Source organism: Hyperolius riggenbachi, chromosome 4 (genome assembly GCF_040937935.1).
Source record: "Hyperolius riggenbachi isolate aHypRig1 chromosome 4, aHypRig1.pri, whole genome shotgun sequence".
Classification (NCBI taxonomy): Eukaryota; Metazoa; Chordata; class Amphibia; order Anura; family Hyperoliidae; genus Hyperolius; species Hyperolius riggenbachi.
Window position 1 is genome coordinate 281,505,988 of NC_090649.1, and position 24,059 is coordinate 281,530,046.

Below are 24,059 nucleotides of genomic sequence, written 5' to 3' on the forward strand. Positions count from 1 at the left end.
AGCTTATAAAATATTGAGTCTGTTTCTGTTCTGCAGTTTCACTGCTGTACAGACCAATAACTGACTGTTCCCTGAAGCATGTTTTATAAGTTCTGACTCTTGTAAAAAAAATAAGTGAGGGGGGAAAAAACTTAAATGTAGTAAGCAATATTACCTAGGTTTATAAATTGCTGTAATCAGCACAGGATGCACTCTACTGCTGTATGCTTTTCTGTAGATTTTTTTGTAGACTACAGATTTACTAATTTCTAAGTTTTTAAACTATAATACATTTATGGACCAATAACTCTAATGCCTGCATAGTACTTGTTGAGGCTAAACAGAGTGCTGTCCCTATTTCCCCTGTTTAAATAATGATGATGAGTCTATAGGAAATCATAGAATCGTTTATTTATACCATTATGCAAATATAACAATGGCCCAAGGAATTCTCCTCCCCCTGAATAGGAAGCACTGATTATACAATAAGTTACTGAATGCAGGAATGCTTGGCTAGGCCATTGTTGTGGTATTTCTCATGTTTGGTTGGAATTGGGAAACATGTTCATAATTGGTAATCAAGGTGAATCAGCTAGTGTTGGGCGAACATCTAGATGTTCGGGTTCGGGCCGAACAGGCCGAACATGGCCGCGATGTTCGGGTGTTCGACCCGAACTCCGAACATAATGGAAGTCAATGGGGACCCGAACTTTTGTGGTTTGTAAAGCCTCCTTACATGCTACATACCCCAAATTTACAGGGTATGTGCACCTTGGGAGTGGGTACAAGAGGAAAAAAAAATTTAGCAAAAAGAGCTTATAGTTTTTGAGAAAATCGATTTTAAAGTTTCAAAGGGAAAACTGTCTTTTAAATGCGGGAAATGTCTGTTTTCTTTGCACAGGTAACATGCTTTTTGTCGGCATGCAGTCATAAATGTAATACATATAAGAGGTTCCAGGAAAAGGGACCGGTAATGCTAACCCAGCAGCAGCACACGTGATGGAACAGGAGGAGGGTGGCGCAGGAGGAGAAGGCCACGCTTTGAGACACAACAACCCAGGCCTTGCATGAGGACAAGAAGCGTGCGGATAGCATGCTTTGTACCACCATGCAGTCATAAATGTAATAAAGATAAGTGGTTCAATAAACAGGGACCACGCGGCAACGCTAACCCAGCAGCAGCACACGTGATGGAACAGGAGGAGGCGCAGGAGGAGAAGGCCACGCTTTGTGAGACACAACAACCCAGGCCTTGCATGAGGACAAAAAGCGTGCGGATAGCATGCTTTGTACCGCCATGTAGTCATAAATGTAATAAAGATAAGAGGTTCCATAAACAGGGACCGGCAACGGTAACCCAGCAGCAGCAGCAGCAGCAGCAGCAGCAGCACACGTGATGGAACAGGAGGAGGCGCAGGAGGAGAAGGCCACGCTTTGTGAGACACAACAACCCAGGCCTTGCATGAGGACAAAAAGCGTGCGGATATAGCAGCAATGCTTTTTGCCGCCATGCAGTCATAAATGTAATACAGATGAGAGGTTCAATAAACAGGGACCGGAAACGCTAAACCATCCCAGATGTTCATCGGTCATGTTACTTGGTTGGGGTCCAGGAGTGTTGCGTAGTCGTTTCCAATCCAGGATTGATTCATTTTAATTTGAGTCAGACGGTCTGCATTTTCTGTGGAGAGGCGGATACGCCGATCTGTGATGATGCCTCCGGCAGCACTGAAACAGCGTTCCGACATAACGCTGGCTGCCGGGCAAGCCAGCACCTCTATTGCGTACATTGCCAGTTCGTGCCAGGTGTCTAGCTTCATGCCCGGTTTCAGGTCCAGCGGTGCCAGCCACAAATCCGTCTGTTCCTTTATTCCCCTCCAAATTTCCTCCCCTGTGTGCTGCTTATCCCCAAGGCAGATCAGCTTCAGCAACGCTTGCTGACGCATGCCAACAGCTGTGCTGCACTGCTTCCACGATCCTACTGCTGCTGGTGCTGGGTTAGCATTTCCGGATGAGGTACAGCTTTGAGATGCGTTGGAGGAGAAGGAGTCAGAGAGGTAGGTGCTGCTGTTGTTATCCAGCTGTTTGCGGCGTGGGCAACACCCGCGCCGTAGCAGGTGAGGAATCGCTGCCAGGCTCCACAAGGTTCACCCAGTGCGCGGTAAGGGAGATGTATCGACCCTGGCCGAACGCACTCGTCCAGGTGTCAGTGGTGAGGTGAACCTTGCAGGCAACGGCATTCTTCAAGCTTCGGGTTATTTAGCTGACCACGTGCTCATGCAACTCAGGCACTGCAGAGCGCGCAAAGTGGTAGCGGCTGGGAACAACGTAACGTGGGATGGCCACTGACATCATGCCCTTGAAGCTGTTTGTCTCCACCACTCGATATGGCAGCATTTCGCAGGCCAGAAGCTTGGCTATGCTGGCTGGCTGTTACTGCCACGGCCCGGGGGTCATTTGCTGGCAATTTCCTCTTGTGCTCAAACATCTCAGAGACAGACAACTCAACCGTAGCGCTGCACACCGAAGGGCTGTTGGTTGTTGTGTTTGATGAACACTGGGAGACCTCAAGAGCACTAGTCCGGAAAGTGACAGTGTCAGCATCGTCTGATGTTTGTGAATGTTGTGAACCACGCAATGGCTGGGCTACTGCTGCTGCTGAGGCGGGTCTGGTGGTGAGTCTGGTGAACCCAAGGGAGGCAGTGTTGCTGGTGGTACCCTGTCCTGCCGCGTTTGCCCACAGAGTGGGATGTTTGGATAGAATGTGGCGGCTCATGCTGGTGGTGGAGAGGTTGTTAATACTTTTCCCCCTGCTCAGGCGGGTCTTGCACACCTTGCAAATCGCCATGGTAACATCCTCAGTGCAGTCTTCAAAGAAAGCCCAGACTTTAACTGGCTGAGGACTCGGACCTCGTGCGTGATGTGCTGGTGCTGCTTAACCCACTGCTGGACGCTTGAGAGGTCATCCAAGTAATTATCTGGTCCTGTTCTTTTGGATCTGTGAGGGTTGTTGTCCTGGACAACATGGGCAGTATTGAGTGGGTTTTCTTGGGTGCTCCCCTGTGGCCTGTACGTGAACCGTCAGGGGAAACACCTCTTCCCTTGCCCCTCCCTCTTTCACCGGATTTCTTCCTCATTTCACTTATCCTTAAAGTACACGCTGACTGGCAGCAGTACAGTGGCAGTACAGAAATGCTATACAGTGGTGGGTGAGCGGTGTACCACTATTGTCAGCAGTGACACAGAGCACAATGCTATACAGTGGCGGGTGAGCGGTGTACTACTGTTCCCAGCAGACACAGAGTGGAAGTAAACACAATGCTATATAGTGTGGCTGAGCCGTGTACACAGAGTGGCATTAAACACAATGCTATATAGTCTGCTATATAGTCACCCCGAACAGGGTGATGTTCTGCAGAACCCGAACAGTGGCAAACACTGTTCGCCCAACACTACTGGGAGGGAACGCAGATTTTAGTACCTAAACACACGATACAACATGTTTTCCGGGGTCGGACTCTGAGGCACATACAGATGGTCCCGATCATCATCCTCATCATACAACTCTTCTCCTGAGTCTGACCCACCCACCACCTCTGCCACCCCAACATCCCCAGACACAGACCCCTCATCGTCCTCAACATTAACTTGGGATGCTGGCCTGAGCCAGACCTCCTCCTCCACATCAGGCCCCATCATCTCCTCAATGGCAGCCCTCATTAATCGCTCTGGCGACGGACTGATGGACACAACGTTCTCCTCCGGGGAGGGCTGCTGCTGACCACTGGCTGCTGGGGTGGATGTTATAGCTTGCGTGGGGCGTTGGCTGTTGCTGTTGTTGGGAGTGCTGCTCACAGCGGAGGTCTCTGGGGAACTCATGTTGAGCTCATATAGTGGTTGACGGTGAGTGGAGTATTACTGATCCCAGCAATATACACACTGACTGGCAGAGTACGCAATGCTATATAGTGTGGCTGAGCGGTGTACACAGAGTGGCAGTAAACACAATGCTATATAGTCTGGCTGAGCGAGCGGTGTACTACTGTTCCCAGCAGAATCAGAGTGGCAGTAAACAATGGTATATAGTCTGGCTGAGCGGTGTACACAGAGTGTCAGTAAACAATGGTATATAGTCTGGCTGAGCGAGCGGTGTACTACTGTTCCCAGCAGAATCAGAGTGGCAGTAAACAATGGTATATAGTCTGGCTGAGCGGTGTACACAGAGTGTCAGTAAACAATGGTATATAGTCTGGCTGAGCGGTGTACACACAATGCTATATAGTCTGCTATATAGTGTCAGTAAACAATGGTATATAGTCTGGCTGAGCGAGCGGTGTACTACTGTTCCCAGCAGAATCAGAGTGGCAGTAAACAATGGTATATAGTCTGGCTGAGCGGTGTACACAGAGTTTCAGTAAACAATGGTATATAGTCTGGCTGAGCGGTGTACACAGAGTGTCAGTAAACAATGGTATATAGTCTGGCTGAGCGGTGTACACAGAGTGGCAGTAAACACAATGCTATATAGTCTGGCTGAGCGAGCGGTGTACTACTGTTCCCAGCAGAATCAGAGTGGCAGTAAACAATGGTATATAGTCTGGCTGAGCGGTGTACACAGAGTGTCAGTAAACAATGGTATATAGTCTGGCTGAGCGGTGTACACAGAGTGTCAGTAAACAATGGTATATAGTCTGGCTGAGCGGTGTACACAGAGTGGCAGTAAACACAATGCTATATACTCTGGCTGAGCGAGCGGTGTACTACTGTTCCCAGCAGACACAGAACAGTGAACAGAATGCTATATAGTGTGGCTGAGCGAGCGGTGTACCACTATTCCCAGCAGACACAGAACAGTGAACAGAATGCTATATAGTGTGGCTGAGCGGGCGGTGTACCACTATTCCCAGCAGACACAGAACAGTGAACAGAATGCTATATAGTGTGGATGAGCGAGCGGTGTACCACTATTCCCAGCAGACACAGAACAGTAAACAGAATGCTATATAGTGTGGCTGAGCGAGCGGTGTACCACTATTCCCAGCAGACACAGAACAGTGAACAGAATGCTATATAGTGTGGCTGAGCGAGCGGTGTACCACTATTCCCAGCAGACACAGAACAGTGCACAGAATGCTATATAGTGTGGCTGAGCGAGCGGTGTACCACTATTCCCAGCAGACACAGAACAGTAAACAGAATGCTATATAGTGTGGCTGAGCGAGCGGTGTACCACTATTCCCAGCAGACACAGAACAGTAAACAGAATGCTATATAGTGTGGCTGAGCGAGCGGTGTACCACTATTCCAAGCAGACACAGAACAGTGAACAGAATGCTATATAGTGTGGCTGAGCGAGCGGTGTACCACTATTCCCAGCAGACACAGAGTGGCAGTAAACAGAATGCTATATAGTGTGGCTGAGCGAGGTACACAGAGTGGCAGTAAACAGAATGCTATATAGTGTGGCTGAGCAAGCGGTGTACTACTATTCCCAGCAGACACAGAGTGGCAGTAAACAGAATGCTATATAGTGTGGCTGAGCGAGGTACACAGAGTGGCAGTAAACAGAATGCTATATAGTGTGGCTGAGCAAGCGGTGTACTACTGTTCCCAGCAGTGACACAATGACAGGGGGGACCCTGGCTAGCGTGGCTGGAGCGCGAACTACCCTGCCTGCCTACCCAAAGCTAAACCCACAGACAAATGGCGGAGATATGACGTGGTTCGGGTATTTATTTACCCGAACCACGTGACCGTTCGGCCAATCAGAGCGCGTTCGGGTCCGAACCACGTGACCCGTTCGGCCAATCACAGCGCTAGCCGAACGTTCGGGGAACGTTCGGCCATGCGCTCTTAGTTCGGCCATATGGCCGAACGGTTTGGCCGAGCACCGTCAGGTGTTCGGCCGAACTCGAACATCACCCGAACAGGGTGATGTTCTGCAGAACCCGAACAGTGGCGAACACTGTTCGCCCAACACTAGAATCAGCCAAGAGAATGACTAAGTCGGTCCAGCAATGCCAGTCATATTTGCAAAGCATACTGAAAACCATATTTATTGCAGTCTAAGAAATTGCCTTTACTCACTACGCCCCCTGAATAAGCCCATTTAAATGTGCTACCAAAGTGATCTATGCAAGATGCAGGAACTTGCCAGCTGCATCTTTCAGTCAGGGGCTCACAGCTGTACAATAGCTTCAAGAGACAAGACATTGGGGGCCTGGGGGGATGTGATAAGCAGAATAAGGTACATAAAGTCTTACCACACGGTGAGCAGAGGAGATTGCAATATATTATATGCAATGCATTATTATCAACTTATCATGCGTAAGACGCATGTAACTCTGCTTAACATAGTTTATTGGTGCATACATTATTATTATTATTTATTGTATTTATAAAGCGCCAACATATTACGCAGCGCTGGACAATAAATAGGGATATATACATTGTAAACAATGGACATACATTGTAAACAATGGTTTCTACAGTTTTGAACCAATGTATAAACTTAGTTTCTTGTGTTAGTCTCATGTTTCCCGATTTGAAGCCACCCATTAATACAGTGACGCGAAAATCGCTTAAACTGTGTCCAGGTAAACAAAAGTGTGTTGGTATTGGGAGATCAATATATTTTGCAGCGATTTTCGTGTCACTGTATTAATGGGTGGCTTCAAATCGGGAAACATGAGACTAACACAAGAAACTAAGTTTATACATTGGTTCAAAACTGTAGAAGATGGTTTAAACAAGGACTCTAACTTCTTGTGCTGGTACGATGGGTTTTAAATGCCACAATTCTTTTAATTTAAATGTTTCTATCTTTTTATTCATTTTTGTGCCATATGCTGTGTAAGATGGAATTAACTGTCACTATTCATTTTATTTGTTTTCAGGTACTGGCTTTAAATGCCACAATTCTCTTAAGCTTAGAATTAATGGAGCATGTAACCAGGCCAGTTACCATTTGAATTCGGAATTTACGATGTCTCTTCATCACTAGAGTCTGCTTTATGTCATGTTGAGGATTCTATTGATCTTATCAATTTAGATAGGATGCCTGGGAAAGCCTCCTCAGTAACAGTTAAGGCATCTAATTACATTTATGTTTGCTAAAGAATGTTTCTCCTCTGTATGTCAGTGTATATAAGCTGCGTTTTTCAGTTTTGGTCAGAAACCAGTCCGACAAAGGCTTTTTATAAGTCGAAAGCTCACTGTTTATCCATCTCTAAGTTAGCCAATAAATGGTATCATCCTGATTCAAAACTTCTTGCTTTTACTCATGGCTAACACGGTACAACACTTTACTGCTTCTAAGTTACATTAGTTATGTTAATTAAAATAGATAGGTAATATAATCTCTTACCCACCCTGTTTTAAAAGAACAGGCAAATGTTTGATTTCATGAGGGAAGCCATCTTTTTGGTTGAAAGGAGGTGACAGGGAGCAGCACAACTGTCCTGTGTGCTGATAACCCCTCCCAGTTGCTAGGCAACGTAAATGACAATATAGGAAATCCCATCATGCTTTGCACAGCATCAAGAAAAAAAAGCCCAGGCAGTTTTCTTTGATGGGTGAAGCTTAGCTAAAAATGCAGCTAAAAATGATGCTTTGGTAAAAAAAAAACAAAGTTCTGATGCTGTAAAACTGTTAAAGAAACACCAAGCCTTTTCAGTTCTGCTGAGTAGTGTAAAGAATAGCGAAGATGCCGCCACATGGACAAGCGGCATGGCGGCCATCTCCGTGTTCCAGACGGCGGCTTTTGCCGCGCAGCTACATGCTGCTGGTTCGCCTGGTCCTTCTAGTGCACACAGATTAAGAGCTACCCGCGCGCGCGCCAGGCGACAGGACCTTTATGCAAGTAGAAGGGGAGTCAGCTGATCAAGCCGATCAGCTGACTCCAGCTATGCTCCGGATTGGCTGAGTGACTGGGGCGGCGCTGTGGAGCGCTCTGGGTATTTATAGGACTTGCCTGTCAGTTGCAAGTTGTCTGCTGTTGCGAATGCTTACGTGTGAGCGCTCAGACCCTAGTCAGATCTTACAGTGTGTTAGAACCAGCCGGAGCTGGGAATTTACACTTAGTCAGATTCCGTTGATAGCTTTAAGTACTATTATATTGTAAGACTTGTGTACCATTCTTTAGTCTAGTTCCCAGGTGTTGAATCCAAGGGCTTCACACCTAGACTAGGATATTGCTATATCGCTACTGTACATCTGTTAGTCTAGTTCCCAGGTGTTGAAACCAAGGACTTCACACCTAGACTAGGATATTGCTATATTACTACTGTTTATCTGTTATGATCTCTCGCTCTCCTGACTACTCTCTTGCTTACTGATTCGGTACTTCTGCCTATCTGATTACTGTTGCCGACTCTGCCTGTACCTGTCTTCCGCTTCTGTACTGTATCTGTCCGTTCGTTGCTGACCTTGCTTGTCTGACCTTTCAGTCCTCACTAGTGGGTCTTACCACTAGTGAGGGAAATCTTAAGGGCTGTCACCTAACCCTTAGGTGATCAGTCTTGCTGTACTGTGTGTGACACTTGTTCCGCAGGTGTCTGTTAGCTGCAAATAGTGTCTGTTGATCACCTGCCCCTCAGGAGATCATCTTGCAGCACAGTCAGTGGTCCCTGCTCCTCAGGGGTCCACTGGCTGCAGTACAGTCTGATTCCCTGCGCCTCAGGGAATCCTAGCCTATTGCTTAGTCTTGATCACCTGCCCTTCAGGTGATCATACTCTCTAACACCGTCAGTGGTCCCTGCTGCTCAGGCGTCCACTGGCTGCAGTGCAGTCTGGATCCCCTGCCCCTCAGGGGATCCTTGGCTGCAATATTGTCTGTATCTCCCGCTCCTCGGGAGATAACTTCTCTTATTACTGTTGCACCAAACACAATACCGCATTAGGTGTCTTGTGTCTAGCTATACTCGTATTATTGGTGATTCTGCAGATCACCACAATCAGGTATAGCATCTGTATTATTGGTGATACTGCAGATCACCAATAATCAGAAAAATCTGTGTTGCTGACACCAATCGTTACAAGTAGATTTTTAGTCCGGAGGTTCACTTTAAAGGGAACCTTAACCGGCGGGGAAAAATAAATTCACTTACCTGGGGGCTTTCCCAAGCCTCCTGCAGCCGTCCTGTGCCCGCGCCGGTCCTTCGGTGCCCTCCAGTCTCCCTCCGCCGCTAAGTTTCATTTTCGGCCGACCGCCAGTCGTCCTCCGGCAAAGCGTCCTCTTCTTCCGCATTCCCCGTCGTAAAGAGCCGTAAAGCGTGTCCGCATGACGCCAAACGCGTCATGCGGATGCGCTTTACGGCTCTTTACGACGAGGAATACGGAAGAAGAGGACGCTTAGCCGGAGGACGACTGGCGGTCGGCCCAAAACGAAACTTAGCGGCGGAGGAAGACCTGAGGGCACCGAAGGACCGGCGCGGGCACAGGACGGCTGCAGGAGGCTTGGGAAAGCCCCCAGGTAAGTGAATTTATTTTTCCCCGCCGGTTAAGGTTCCCTTTAAATAATCTTTTCCAACAGTTTTCTTGTGCACATTATCTCATTACATCTGCTCTTTTATGGGAGTTCAAACCCACCTGCCACACAGATGACACTTTGTCAGTTTCTCTGTTCAAACGAGATGTCAAGTGAATTTGAAAATGAGCCTTTTGTCCCCTTGCATCAGTTTGATTGTCTTGGCAATACTGACATCCATGCCTGCAGTTTATGGCTTTCCTAAACAGTCGTCCTCATCCACTTGCATGTTGAAGATTTTAAATGGCTGTCATTGTCAAAATACAGCAGCACTGCTAATAATTTCATTACTATATGCTTGCTGTTACATTTCTAGTTGTCTTTACCATTCTTCTCATGCTTAAAGGGCCTGTAAAGTTTAAACTAAATATGGTATGCATGGGGTTCTTTTAAAATGTTATACTGGCTTCTGTGGCACTCTGTATCTCCAATACAGAGAATGCCGCTGCACATGGCAGTAAGGGGGTGGGTGTAAGCACTGGAAGTGGGTGCACAGGGGTACTCCCAGAGTGAGTTAGACTTCAAACCCCACCAAAGTCAGTATAACTTTTTCAAAGTTATAAGTTGTTGTGAGCGCATGCATAAAGGGCATCTGTTTGTACATGTTGCAGTGATGTGTGTGATTGTGCGGCGTGTGTGTTTGTACGTACGTACCCAAACTGCCTATTTAAGTCTGGAAAGTGCCACTCTCTGGTGCTGTAGTATTGCAGCTAGTTCCGTGAGTGTGTTACTCCAGTGCCTTGACTTGTTTCTGCCTTGATCTGATGTTACCAACTCTGGCTTGTCTTACTTCCCGCTTTGTTACCAACCTCTGCTACGTACAACTACCTGCTTTGCTGCTGACCATTGCCTGACTACCCACTCTGTTGCCAAACCTGTGCTTGTCCGAGGACCCGCCTTGTTGCCAGTCCATCCAAGTTTCTGCTCTGCTGTGGAACCAGTATCCAAGTCTGCCTGGTGTCTGAGTCATTGCAGTGCCAGACTCAGCCCGTGGGGGCACTTTAGTTACTATCTGGTCGCACACCTGGTCGTCACACCGTTGGTTCTGCAAGCGCTCCTGCCTCGTGCCACTTCAGGGTTCCCAGTTGGTAAGTTGGATGAGTTGCTGCCCTCAGCACATCGGTCTCCAGTTATCAAGGTACATTACAAAATCTAATCAGTCTAATGGAGACTGCTGAGGCAGCAAACATGTTGCGCGATCTTTGCGGCCAAATGGCTACCTTAACTGATGCCCTCAAGGAACTGCAAGCTTGTCATGCTCGATTGGAAGGACGCATCAACTCCCTTACCGGCAATGATGCTACGACCACCCCTGCACCTGTAAATCCTGCTTCTGCAGCCTTAGCATCAGCCCTGCCTACACCAGCTTCACTGAACCCCGAGTACTGCTACCTTTCAACTTTAGTTCGCTTTGCAACCAGGAACCTTCGCTAGTGAAGAAAGCCACACAAAATTGGCAATATGTCTTTGAGTTGATAACACTCAAAATGCAATGCAAGCATGCCAACCACTTAACCAAATAAAAAAAAAATGCTTTTAAATCCTATTGGTATAAAGAACCTCCATCTTTCTGTAATTCCATGCACAAAAGAAATGTAATACACACACACAAACACACGCAAAATGTGTCTGATGCTAGCAACACATAGAAAAACACCTTTTGGTGAGAATTACTTCCATTCATGTGCATACTTAAAACAGTTACATGGCACTTTTAATTGTGTACTTCCATTAGTTTTAAAGTTGAACCGAGGTGACATGTGATATGATGAGATAAAAATGTATGTACAGTACAAAACATAATAACCAGGCTGTTTTACTTGTTTGATTTTTCTGCTTGAAAGAGTTAATTTATTGGCTTGGAAGTGACAGCTTCTGTCTTGGCGGGATCTTGTCGGGAATATAGTAAACATCACTGATAAGCAAATTACAACCATAAAAGTTTTCCTGGCAGAATACAACTTCTGAAGGCAGGGAGAGAAAAATATATGGACTATTGAACTTTTTTTTTTTTTTAACTCTGGGACACTTAATAGGCTGCCACTGATTAGAGACAGTAAAACATTCAACCTACTTTGTAAATGTTTAAATATAGAAAGAAACCATGGGATACTTTAAAAAGTCAATTTTAGGAGTCCCTGTGTCCTGTGTGTTTTGGCTACTGCACATATGTAGCCATTGGGACAGGAGGAGGACGAGGCCAGGGGATGAGGGCGGCGGGCGGTTGCGTGCACGCTGACATGCGGTGGTGGCGAGAGAGACCTAGAGCTCATTTTTAAATGGGCTTAAGTCTACTAGTTGCGTAGTATTTTTTTTTAATGCAATAGTCCTTTAAACTGTAGTAGATGAGTAATTTACAAAATATTTTTCCATTTTTTTAAATTTATTTTTTGTTGTTGAATATACCTCTAAATATGCACGTGAAAGAAAAATGTTTATATAATTGTATTATGGACTGAAGGTATTGTTTGTTACCCAATGACATTTTCAGACACAGATGGCTATCACAAGAGAATAAAAAGTAAATCATGGTTGAAATGGATAATTTCTGAAATATAAAGCTTTTCCCTGGTGTTAAAGTGGTTAAGTAATCAAAATGATTCTGGAAATGAAAAAAGCATTTAATGTCATTATTAACCACTTGCTACTGTGTGAGGACACATCAGTGGGTGGCCGTTTATTATGGGAAAGTAAAGGCTTTCCTGCTCTATCTCTTGTGTGTGGGCCATTTCTTTATTTCTAGCAGAATGTGTACTTGGAAGGCCACCCACTGAAGCCCTTTTTGTTTTTTTAACTATTTTTTTGACCTGTATACAGCATAGCTATCTGTAGCCTATTGTGAAAGTCAGATATTTCTAAAACATTCTGCAATGCTTTGTACTGTTAGTGCTGAATTACTAATGATCCCATACTTTCACAAATGCTAGGTACCGGTAACTTACTTTCTTTCATAACTGCTAGATACGATCCTCCTTACAAAGGCTGGTACATTTTCTGTAGAGAACAAATACAAAATGTGTGATTTTTTGTTTGTTTGTTTGCTTTGTTTTATTTTTCATAAATGCTAGGGGTGGGTTTCTGCTTTGAACAAAGCAACAAACTGGTAATTTAACAGAAAATTACCGGTAAGTAACAAACAGAAAAAAAAATCACATTGCACATATTGGCAGTTTTGTTTTTTCCTTTCCTGTTATTCTTTTCTTTTTTTTTTTCTTTTTCATTCGCTAGACCTAAGATAATAAATTACTGTGCCTAGAAAAAAATACTGCATATGTAAACTAATATTATTAAACTTACTGTACAGAAATGAATGAACAGCAACCAACATTTGTGTGTGTGAAAGGACTGTAATGCTGGGAATACACGGCTCGATTCTGAGCTGATAAAATGGCTCGATAGATAATTACCGACATGTCCGATCACCGTTCGATCGTCTTGCTGCTCGATTTGTCATTGAAGTGAATTGAAAAAAGATAAGAAAAACAAGTGGAAGACAAGAGAATCGAGTGGGCAAAACGATCTGGCGCAGAATCGAGCACCAGAATCGACCCGAGTATTCCCAGCATAAAACTCCATTGATTATTTAAAGTGATAGTTAAGTGAAAACAAAGTAAAGAGATAATCAATTGTATCTGTTCTCCTACTCCTAAAAATGAATTTTATATATCGAACAGTTTTATGTTATGTTTACAAACTTAAAGAGAAACTCCGTCCAATAATTGAACTTAATCCCAATCAGTAGCTGATACCCCTTTTTACATGAGAAATCTATTCCTTTTTACAAACAGACCATCAAGGGGCGCTGTATGACTGATGTTGTGGTGAAACCCCTCCCACAAGAAGCTCTGAGTACTGAGGTACTTCTGGCCTGTCTGTGAACCTTGTTACATTGTGGGAAATAGCTGTTTACAGCTGTTACCAACTGCCAAAACAGCATACAGCAGCTACATCACTTGCCAGCAGTAAAAATGTCACCATGTGATAAATGTCAGAATATAAATCAGGGATTTTAGAGATTTTACAATGGGCAAACACTGACTAAATCATTTATACATAATTATTGTAAAAATGAAGCACTTTTTTATTACATTATTTTCACTGGAGTTCCTCTTTAAGCAGATTTATTGTTTGTCTCAGCTGGATGTAAATATCTGTCCCTTATCTCTGAGTGCTTAAATATATGAACTATTGTTTTTTTTAAATCTATTTTCTCCTGGCAGAGAACTGGGCTTCCTAGAGCAAAGTATTTTATGACTGTAATTCCTTATCACTAATCCGACCCAACTGGGTCCCAACTGGATAAAAATTGTCAGTTGCGTAGTAGAATATTAACTCTTTCAGACACAGAAAGAAGAAAAGCATCACAGCATATTTATTTGCGTGCTGTGCACTGTGCATACACATCTATCTCATCATGTCACTTGTTCCCTTTAAGTGCACATATAACAACCCATTTAAGGTATGAAAACCAGAAATAATTTTGTTGTTTAATAAATGGAAAATTATTAAAATGTATGCAGATAATAGAATATACAGTCAGGAAAAGTGGCTTAAAAGTATTAATCAGTATCACTTGAGCAACCTTAGCCATGTCACTCAGAAAAGTAACTGGCTAGGCTTTTTCCAAAGCATACTGTCTCAAAAGCGCAGCTAATAGGTTTACCAACAGTGGACTGTAGAACATGGAATAACTTTGTAACGATTGTGGAACTTTCTCCGTGATCAGCGCACAACGCGTGCTCTGACACGGCGGAAATTCTCCACAAGCGTATATTTGCAGGCACCCAGCAAAAGGTGCTACGCACCTGTAGAGGGAAATTCCTGTCGGCAGATGGCGCTGGGGAGTGCAGAGGAACCAATCCTCTGTACCTCCACAAGTGCCAGACAGGAATTGTACGAAGCGCAGAACGCAATCGCAAGAGAGGCGATTGTGAATGAGATTGAGCAAAGGGACAGGTTGTATGTGTGTGCGCCAATCCAGTCGCCACCCCGCGACCGCGCACACACAACAGCAGATATGAAATAAGAACGCGATTGCGAGAGGTGCGATCGCCAGAAGTGACACAAGGCAGATCAGAATAGAATACGAGGGTAGCAAAGGCACAGCAAATAATACAATAAGGAGATACGGAAAATAACAAACGCTAGCTAACCACGAACACCGCACTCATTCGCAACAGTGCACGCGGTTACGCGCGATCTCCACGTGATAAGCACAATAGAGACAAGCACACCTAACTAACCATTAACAGACAAACATGAAACAGAGGACTCGAGCGCTTGCTTAACGGTTACCTCACCAAGCCTCCAGCAAGCGTAGCGGACAAGACAGACACACGAAAACAGGGACAAGCGAGAGATAGGATCCACAGCACTAGTGAAAAGTGGCTAGCGCGATCCAGGTATAGAGTAGCAGAACAGAAGGATCCCCAGCGCTAGCGAAAAGTGTCTAGCGCGATCCCAGAAGACAGAACAGAAGGATCCCCAGCGCTAGCGAAAAGTAGCTAGCGTGATCCCAGAAGACAGAACAGAAGGATCCCCAGCGCTAGCGAAAAGTAGCTAGCGCGATCCCAGGAGACAGAACAGAAGAGATAGCTGGTAGCAACCGCTGCACCAGCTATACTCCAAGAACAGAGATCAGAACCATTTCCTGTCGACCACCTTTGGGATGGAAAGGAAATGACCAGCAAAGCCTTCTGGGAAACATAAAGCTCTTATAGTGCCAGTCATCAAAGGCAGGTAGGGGATTTGCATAACGAATGTATGCAAATTCCCCAGCAAGAGAACAGACCAGAAACTTGCAATGGAAAGACAGGTCTCTGTTCCAGAGACCTGCAGCCCACAGACTAGAGGAATGGACAAACAGCTGTCTGCCTGTGCAGCCAGCTGAGCGGATCATCACAAACTTTTAGTTTCGCTTGCCTAACCTAAGTGGCATTACCTCTGCCACTTAGGTTAACTCTGGTTGTTAGTACACTGATCTCTGTGTGTGAGTGCCAGCTGGTCTGTCAGAACCCCAGTGCAGACTACTGCCAGATGGCTCACACAACTGTCTTGACCAGAGGCCTAGTTTTGGTCCTTGGACCCAGACAGAGTCTGAGGTTTAGCATTCTTCCCTCAGGACAGGAATTATGACAAGAGCTGTATTTAATTTGGTCAGGGCCAGGGCTGTTTCTGTAACTGCATTCACTAATATCATAAAGGGTCTTATAAAGCCTCTAAGTGCCTAGTAACATAAGAGACAGTTTACTAACAGGGTTACACTTATATGGTAGAAATAAATCACCTTTTCATTAAAATGAAGATCAACTACAGATGAAATATATATAATTGATTTGGAAAAGTATAAAAATCTACCACAGGCCTCAGTTATTGTAATATGTTGTTTGTTTTAGCACTGCCTGCTTGCACATGTCTCTTTGCCATAATAACTGTATTATACCACTCACTCTTGGAAGTCTTTTCTGGAATTCTTTCCTATAGCCATACTGGCTTGGCCGAACCTTGTCAGCTGCCTTAGCCGTGTGACGGTCCAGACTTGGCTTACATTGATGTCTGCCTGCTCTGAATGGCTGAGATCTTTTCCCTTTTTTGACTAAGCTACACTGGCAACATGTTTCACATTAGTGCAGTTTATTTATTACAAATTTCATCTTTGCCTACTGAAGGTAGCAGCCAAATAGTAAAAGTGAATGTTTTGCTGTTTAGGGGTCTTTCATTTAAAAAAAATGATTAGCAGATGTAGTCAGTTACATTTTTTCACATAGGAATAAATTCAAAAAACTGGTGTTTGAGGGGCTTAGGCTAAATATTTATTGGCGTTTTCTGCTTTGTTTGGCTTTTGTAAAATTTAGTAGCAAAGTTTTCCATAAATAACCCAGCTGAGCTTTTCTGTTTCTGATTTTCTTTGTGAGGGCAAGGTATGATTAAATGAGGCTGCTTTATATTAATGTCAGTTCCAGAAGTGCGTCAGTTAAGTCTAAAAATGAGTTAATGGTTTAACTATACATCAAGACCTTAAAGGGAGATTGTCACCCATTTTAGCTAAAAAACCCAAAATGTGTGTGAGTCTCTTCGAGCTTTAAATAAAAATGAAATTGGTACTCACCTGGGGCTTTCTGCAGCCCACCATAGGTCGGGAGGTCCCTCGGCGTCCATCTGGTTCTTCTCCCAGGGCCTGGTCAGAAATGGCTCCCGGCGACACTGGGCCCGAGTGTCGGGCACCTTCTTCCTGAAACGTCACGTCTGTCGTCACCACGCCGGCCGCCTTGCATCATCTCGGCGGCCGGCGTGACAGTACTGTGCATGCGCGATTAAACTGTGTATGAGCAGTACTGTCACGCCAGCCGCCATGATAACGCGAGGTGGCCAGCGTGGTGACGACAGGCGTGATGTTTCAGGAAGAAGGAGCCCAACACTCGGGCCCAGTGTCGCCAGAAGCCGCCGGGGACGCATTTCTGACCAGGCCCTGGGAGAAGAGCCAGATGGACGCCGAGGGACCTCCCGCCCTACGGTGGGCTGCAGAAAGCCCCAGGCGAGTACCAGTTTTGTTTTTATTTAGAGCTCGAAGTCCCTTTAAGGCTCATACTCACATCCAACGTAATGCACAACCAACCGCACAACATGACCAATCACACAACAAGTTGTTTACATGACAAGTACGTACAAACACGCCAACCAACAAAACAACCAACTCACTTAAATACTATGGGGTCGATTCACTAAACCGTGCTATTTTATAGCACGTGTGATAGGAAATAGCGTGCATGTACGCGAGCCTTAATTTTAGCTTGCGTACAGCCTAACGCCGAGTGCGCGTTATGTAGATGGTTGTGCCTCGTTAACACGCATAAAACTGTTAGTGCGCGTAAAACTTTACGCGCATTACAACGTGCACTAAACGCATAGCACACCCGTGCTAGGAGTTAGCACGGTTTAGTGAATCAACCCCTATGCGTGCAAGCAAATGACAGGATAGTTGGGCAGATTGATCCACCGTTTGGATCTGGCAAACAACCTGTTATCAGTTGGTCATCTGGTTGTTTGTCAAGCCCCATTCACATGCTCCACAACGGTCTTTTATGCAGCACAATTGTCAAAAGACTTTTGCTGTGAAACAAGTTGAAATACCTAAAAAAAGGTATTTTTCTGTTGTTCAAAAAGCTGATAAGACTGATAAGAAGTCAATCCAACAGTTGGATTGACTTCTTATCAGTCTTATCAGCTTTTTGAACAATAGCAAAATTCTTTTTTTAGGTATTTCAACTTGTTTCACAACAGTCTTTTGACAATTGTGCTGCATAAAAGACTGTTGTTGAGTGTGTGTATGGGGCTTCAGTCGTACACACACCCAACTTATCTTCCAACAGACCAAGTTTGGGAAAAGTTTGACAGATTGTTGGCACGTGTGTATGAACCTTTAATCCCTCCATTGTGAAAATGCAGCCTTATGAGTCTCTATTATAAACCTCCCACAGGCAGTCTAAATGATTTTCATTGCTTCACTGCCCTCCCCTCAGTCTCCATCTATGTAAAGGGCAAGTGAAGCTTTCATATGATCTCACTTCTGCCCTCCCTAGGCTGCTTGTTTCTCTTTCCATTAATCTCTATTATGAGCATGTATAGAACTATAAATCCCACAATACAGCAGGACACTTCACTTCCTGTACAGTGGAAATGGCAGTGTTCTGCACAGCAACTATCATGTATTATTTATGAATGTAAATGGAGGTATTTGTGTAGGGGAAATACGTGTCAAGCCACAATATAATCTAAACATAGCAGTAAACCGACTCTGCTACTTTTCATGATTAATGAAGTGAACTCAGATTCCGGAACACCTCATGTCAGAGCAAGGTAATACTATTTAGATATGGGAATGTACCAATTAAATGGTTAAGAAAACAATGTGGAATACAAAGCTCTCCACATGATAGCTGGATAAACAATGACACTTGCCTTAACTAACCACACTTAAAAGGAATACACTGAAATTAATGTCTGTCTACTTGAGGATAACTGAAGAGTTTCCTAAAACACCGGCTATGCTCATCATCATTCATCAAGTGTCTTTACCTGGAAACACAGTTGTTTGAAATACAAAATGCAGTCTTATATTGTAGTGCAGATAAATATTGTTTCACAAATCTGTCTTAACATTTGTATGTGTGAGGGAATGGAAAAGTATTTTAAAGAGGCACTGTAGTGACATATTACATAATGCAGTAAATTATTCAGGATATCCACTTTTATGGTAATTTTCATGGTTTTAGCATCAGAATCACTTCCTATGTCAATAGACTGCTGTATATTAGTATGTAATACTGACCTGCCAGTGATGGTTAGCTTAGGGTGTTTAGCTATGCAAAATTATTCTCATAGAGCAATACGTTTATTCATTAAGTTTTTTTCACTACATTTCCTCTTTAGGTAAATGCTAAGTCTAGTGCAATAGCTGATAATGCAATGTTTTTATTTTTAGGTAATCAAATTATCTAGTGTATTACGAATAATTGAGTTTGGCACTCTTCTCGTGTGACCATTGATCTTGCAAACTGATGCATGTGACCTGTGTTGTGATACATGTTTTTTTTTTTTTTTTTTAAACTGTCCTTTCAAATTTTGTTGGTCACGCATTGTCCGGAAAATATTATATTGTAATCCACGTTTTGTTCCAAACAAAACATACCACAAAATAAGTCTATGGGTCATTAACAATTTGGGGTTTCAGATAAACAGAAATCCCATAAGAAAAGCACTGCAGTAGTATTCAAAATCAAATTAGGTAGTTAAAGATGCCTGAAAAATGAGTCTTTATGAGTATTTTTCACTGCATGTTTTTAAAGAATCCCCTGTACTGCAAACAGCTTGCCTTATTGAGTTTGCCTCCTTAAAGGGAGTCTGAAGCAGAAATAAAACAAACAAAAAAATGGATACTCACCTAAGTAGAGGAAATGTTCTGGGTTCTATAGAGTCTTCCCGTTTCTCTTACGGTCCCTGCATTCCAGCGCCGGATCCCCGTTAGCAGTCTTCGACCGATGGGTCAGAGACTGCTCACCTACACCGCTGCAGTAGGCTTTGGCAATCTTCAGGAGCCCTAGTGCCCCCAAAGAAGCACCGCTCCGTACTGCGCATACTTGAGCACGCATTCTCATGCACTCGCTCATACAGAGAAGCCCTTTCCTCTCCTTAGGTGAGTATCTGTTGTTTTTTTTTAATTTACCCAGCAGTCCCACTTTAAGCATTTTTCTCAGAGCAGTAGCGGGGCATTATTTATATAGAGCTGACAGTTGTATTTGTCAGTCAGCACCTTTGTCAGCCTGCAGTTACACTAAGAAAAGCAGAATAAAAAAAAAAAACCTGCTAATTTTTCTATGGAGTACAACACTGCTGACAAATTGGATGAAAAGGTGTACTGGTTTTTGTACATACGTATGTACAATATATTTAATGGGACCTATGAGTGTGCGGTATTGTAGTTCATGTACATGAGCATTTTAAAGCAAGTCTGAAGCGTCTATTAAAATCAGTTATTTGTTTTGCAACAAAACATATTTGCTCCTATTATTTAGACCCATCATATTCACCGCACAATATGAAGAACACTATACTACAAAAAAAAAGGATAAAAGTTGAAACATGCAAGACAGGAAATGGTCTGTGAAGTAAACTTTTGACTGCCAAGCCAGCATGTTTCTGGATAGCAACATTATGATTCCAGTGAGGATCATATGTCTGGTCATGTTTCTTAAAGCAATTGCCTTGCCAATTCTTCTTTTTGCCCTATTTCTCAGCTTGAGAAAGAGGGTGAAGGTCCTTATGGTAGTTTTTATTCTTGCTGTGTATGCCCCCTCTGCAGGGATGTTCTATATTTATTTTCACTGCTGATACTTTGTCACTGTTGAAGAGTTTTCCTCAATTTCTAACCACTGTTATAAATAATACAGGTTCAAACTCTGGTATGCAAAAACATTTTTTAGTTTTTGCCTCTCATTGTGGAAGGTTAAGGTGCGTACAAACATCTAATTGTGATTGGCAAAGAATTTGCCAAATTTACCACCTCCATGTAGTTCAGATTTGGAAAACTATGAACAGATGGTGTAGGTAAGGTCTATACTAAGGTAGTAAAATCGTCCAGTTTACAAACAAAATTTGAATATCTGTTCTCAATAGCTTGCTATCCTATAAAAATAACTTACAGTTATGAGAGAAAGAAGCTGAGAAGCCTGTTTTTCACTAATGTTTTAAAACATAATTTTACACCTACCACTTTGTTACTAACAAATTTCTTTCCGCCCTTATGCTGTCCTGGTGTTTGGGAATTGTTAATCAAGCTATTTTGCATTTGAATGTTATAGCAATTACCATTCCAGCTCTGCCTGCAGCCAACTGCCTGCAGCTATTTATTTTCTAGAACAGTCCAAGTTCAAGTCCTTAATTTTTCTTGCCGTTAATCAGGGGTCGAGTGGTGCGTGGACGCGGGTGAACGGCGTCCACTTACTATTTCCCTGGGGTGGACGCCGTTCACCCTGCCATGTTCGGAGGGGAGCAGCGTAGTGGAAAGAGAGCTGTGAGCAGCGGTGGAGAAGGGGGGCCATTTCCCCCCCCCCCTCCCCTCACCTTAGGTGCTCTCTTTCCCTCGCTCTCCCCTCCTGAAGTAAAGTGCGCGCAGCCGGCAGCGGGCGGGACTTACCTCTCCTTGTTCCGGCGTCGGATCTGCGTGCAGCTGCTCTGGTCTGTATCAGACCAGACTTGCGGCACGCAGATCCGGAGTTCCGACGACGAGGAGAGGTAAGTCCCGCCCGCTGCCGGCTGCGCGCACATTACTTCAGGAGGGGAGAGCGAGGAAAGGAGAGCACCCTAAGGTGCTGCTCACAGCTCTCCTTCCACAGCGCTGCTCCCCTCCTGCTGGGGGACACCTATTCTGGGCACATATACCCCTGGCTACATATGGGCACATATACCCCTGGCTACATATGGGCACATATACCCCTGCCTACATATACTGGGCATATATACCCCTGGCTACATATACTGGGCATATATACCCCTGGCTACATATACTGGGCACATATACCCCCTGGCTGCATATACTGGGCATATATACCCCTGGCTACATATACTGGGCATATATACCCCTGGCTACATAAACTGGGCATATATACACCTGGCTACATATACTGGGCATATATACCCCTGGCTACATATACTGGGCATATATTCCCCTGGCTACATATACTGGGCATATATACCCCTGGCTACATATACTGGGCATATATACCCCCTGACTACATATACTGGGCATATATACCCCTGGCTACATATACTGGGCACATATACCCCCCTGACTACATATAGTGGGCACGTATACCCCTGGCTACATATACTGGGCACGTATAGCCCTGGCTACATATACTGGCCACGTATACCCCTGGATACATATACTGGGCACGTATACCCCTGGCTACATATACTAGGGATATATACCCCTGGCTACATATACTAGGCACATATACCTCTGGCTACATATACTGGGGACTACTATACTCATGGCTACTTATACTGGGGACACCTATAGACCTGGCTACCTATGCTGGGGGTACCTATTTTGGGGGAACTGCTGTCAGATTATCTGCTGTTATGTATTTTGGGGAACAGCTGCCAGATTATGTGTATGTTAGAGGAACAGCTGCTGCCAGATTACGTGTATTTTGGGGAACAGCTGCCAGATTATGTGTATGTTAGGGGAACAACTGCTGCCAGATTATGCGTATTTTGGGGAACTGCTGCCAGATTGTGTATGTTTGGGGGACCACTGCTGCCAGATTATATGTATTTTGGGTGTTACGTGTATTTTGGGTGATCCGCTGCCAGGTTTCGCGTATTTTGGGGAACTGCTTCCAAATTATGTGTATGTTGGGGGAACTGCTGCTGCCACGCTGTCTATTTTGGGGGAACCGCTTCCATATTATCTGTATTTTGGAGGAACTTCTACCAGATTACAGTATGTGTCTTTTTGGTGAAATGCTGTCAGATTACATCTATTTGGGGGGGATACACTGCGGCAGAGCTCAAACTTCCCTGGCAGACCTTTTACATCACTGCTAAGGTCATGTATATTTGGCCCCACCCATGACCACGCCCACATTATGCTTGACCACGCCCATTGTTTGGCGCGCTGCGTGCGGCGCAGAGGTTTTCCGGGTGAGTCCACTCACTTCTTTTTCCAGGACTAGAACCCTGCCGTTAATGTTTAATTCATATACATAGGGCTGTTCCCATCTACAGGTATATTATAACGTCTAATTGATACCTGCCCATGTGCTGCCAATTAAATGCAATTTCCTTTGAGTACACTTGGGGCTGCCTTGTGAAAGAGACTTGAGGGAAGAAAAAGTAAGCTCTGTTTTCTGAACTTTGTGCAGTACATTAAGTTCTACTGATTGCCACTTCTTTAATGGCCAATATTTTGTGCTATATATAGTGGTGATCATACCACATTGCTACCTAGGCTAGGTTTACACTGACCGTAAACCCAATGGCCTCAATTCTGGTAGCTATTGGTATTTTCCTCTTTTTTTTTTTTAGCAATTCTGAAAGATTTTTCTGCATCTCCGAACATGTGGTAAAGCATGTGGTAAAACGTGCGGTGAATGTATAACGTGTGGTTATTTCACTGGTCTTCAATTGTCTTTAATTGTCTTCCATAAGTTAGGATAGTCTTTGGAAGATGTTTTTTTTGAAGGGGCGGAGAAGGTGTATTTGATTATGTAGCAAGCTATGAAAAGTATATTTATAGACATCCCCTATAAAAAAATCCAGTAAATATTTGGAGTTTTATTTCTACCACTTTTCTCTATTACACAGCCTGTTTTAAGAAATCAAACGTTTGTTTTCCATAGCATTTTAGTAAGGGGGCTTTTAGGACCATTGTAGCCCCTTACACACTCCTAGGAGTTATGGTTCACCATGAGCTTGTTGGTTAGTCTGTACAGCCTGAATAGGAACTCCACTAAAACAACAATAGGAACTCTACTAAAAACTGTAAAATGTACACAAATTGACTTTAACGCCAGGTACAGGCAATAAACGGATCAGTAAATTATGTGCTAACATGCCCCCTAATTTTCATGAGAATAGCGATTTTCGGTAAACTTAATGCAAATTACTGCACAAATTACCACATAATCTACCACAGGGGTGCCCATTAGGTAGATCGCGATCTACCGGTAGATCGCGAAGGCCTTCATGGTAGATCCCGACCCCACTACATTTTCCATTCTGTATATACAAATATGCTCCTAAAATTGTACATAGGTAAATCACTTTGACTTGTTAATTTTTAAAAGTAGCTCACAAGCCGAAAAAGTGTGGGCACCTCTGATCTACCACATGAGGTAGTTCATGACTAAAATTTACTGCAAGAGATAAAACATAACTAAAACCTACCAGAATTGGTAAATGTCATTACCTTATGAGGTAAATTACCGTACATGAAGTAATTTGTTTGAAAATCCGACCAGAATTGAGGCCAATGTCTGTTTCATGTACTGTA

General features: G+C 44.0%; 2 protein-coding genes across 4 annotated transcripts in view; one reads left to right on the plus strand and one right to left on the minus strand.

Annotated features, from left to right (window-relative positions):
* NT5DC1 (5'-nucleotidase domain containing 1) overlaps positions 1-24,059 on the plus strand; it is a 375,186-nt gene that overhangs the window by 109,685 nt on the left and 241,442 nt on the right. The gene's annotated exons all lie outside the window — the stretch shown is intronic.
* The window catches only part of COL10A1 (collagen type X alpha 1 chain), a 102,888-nt gene that overhangs the window by 42,043 nt on the left and 36,786 nt on the right, over positions 1-24,059 (minus strand). The window lies entirely within an intron of this gene.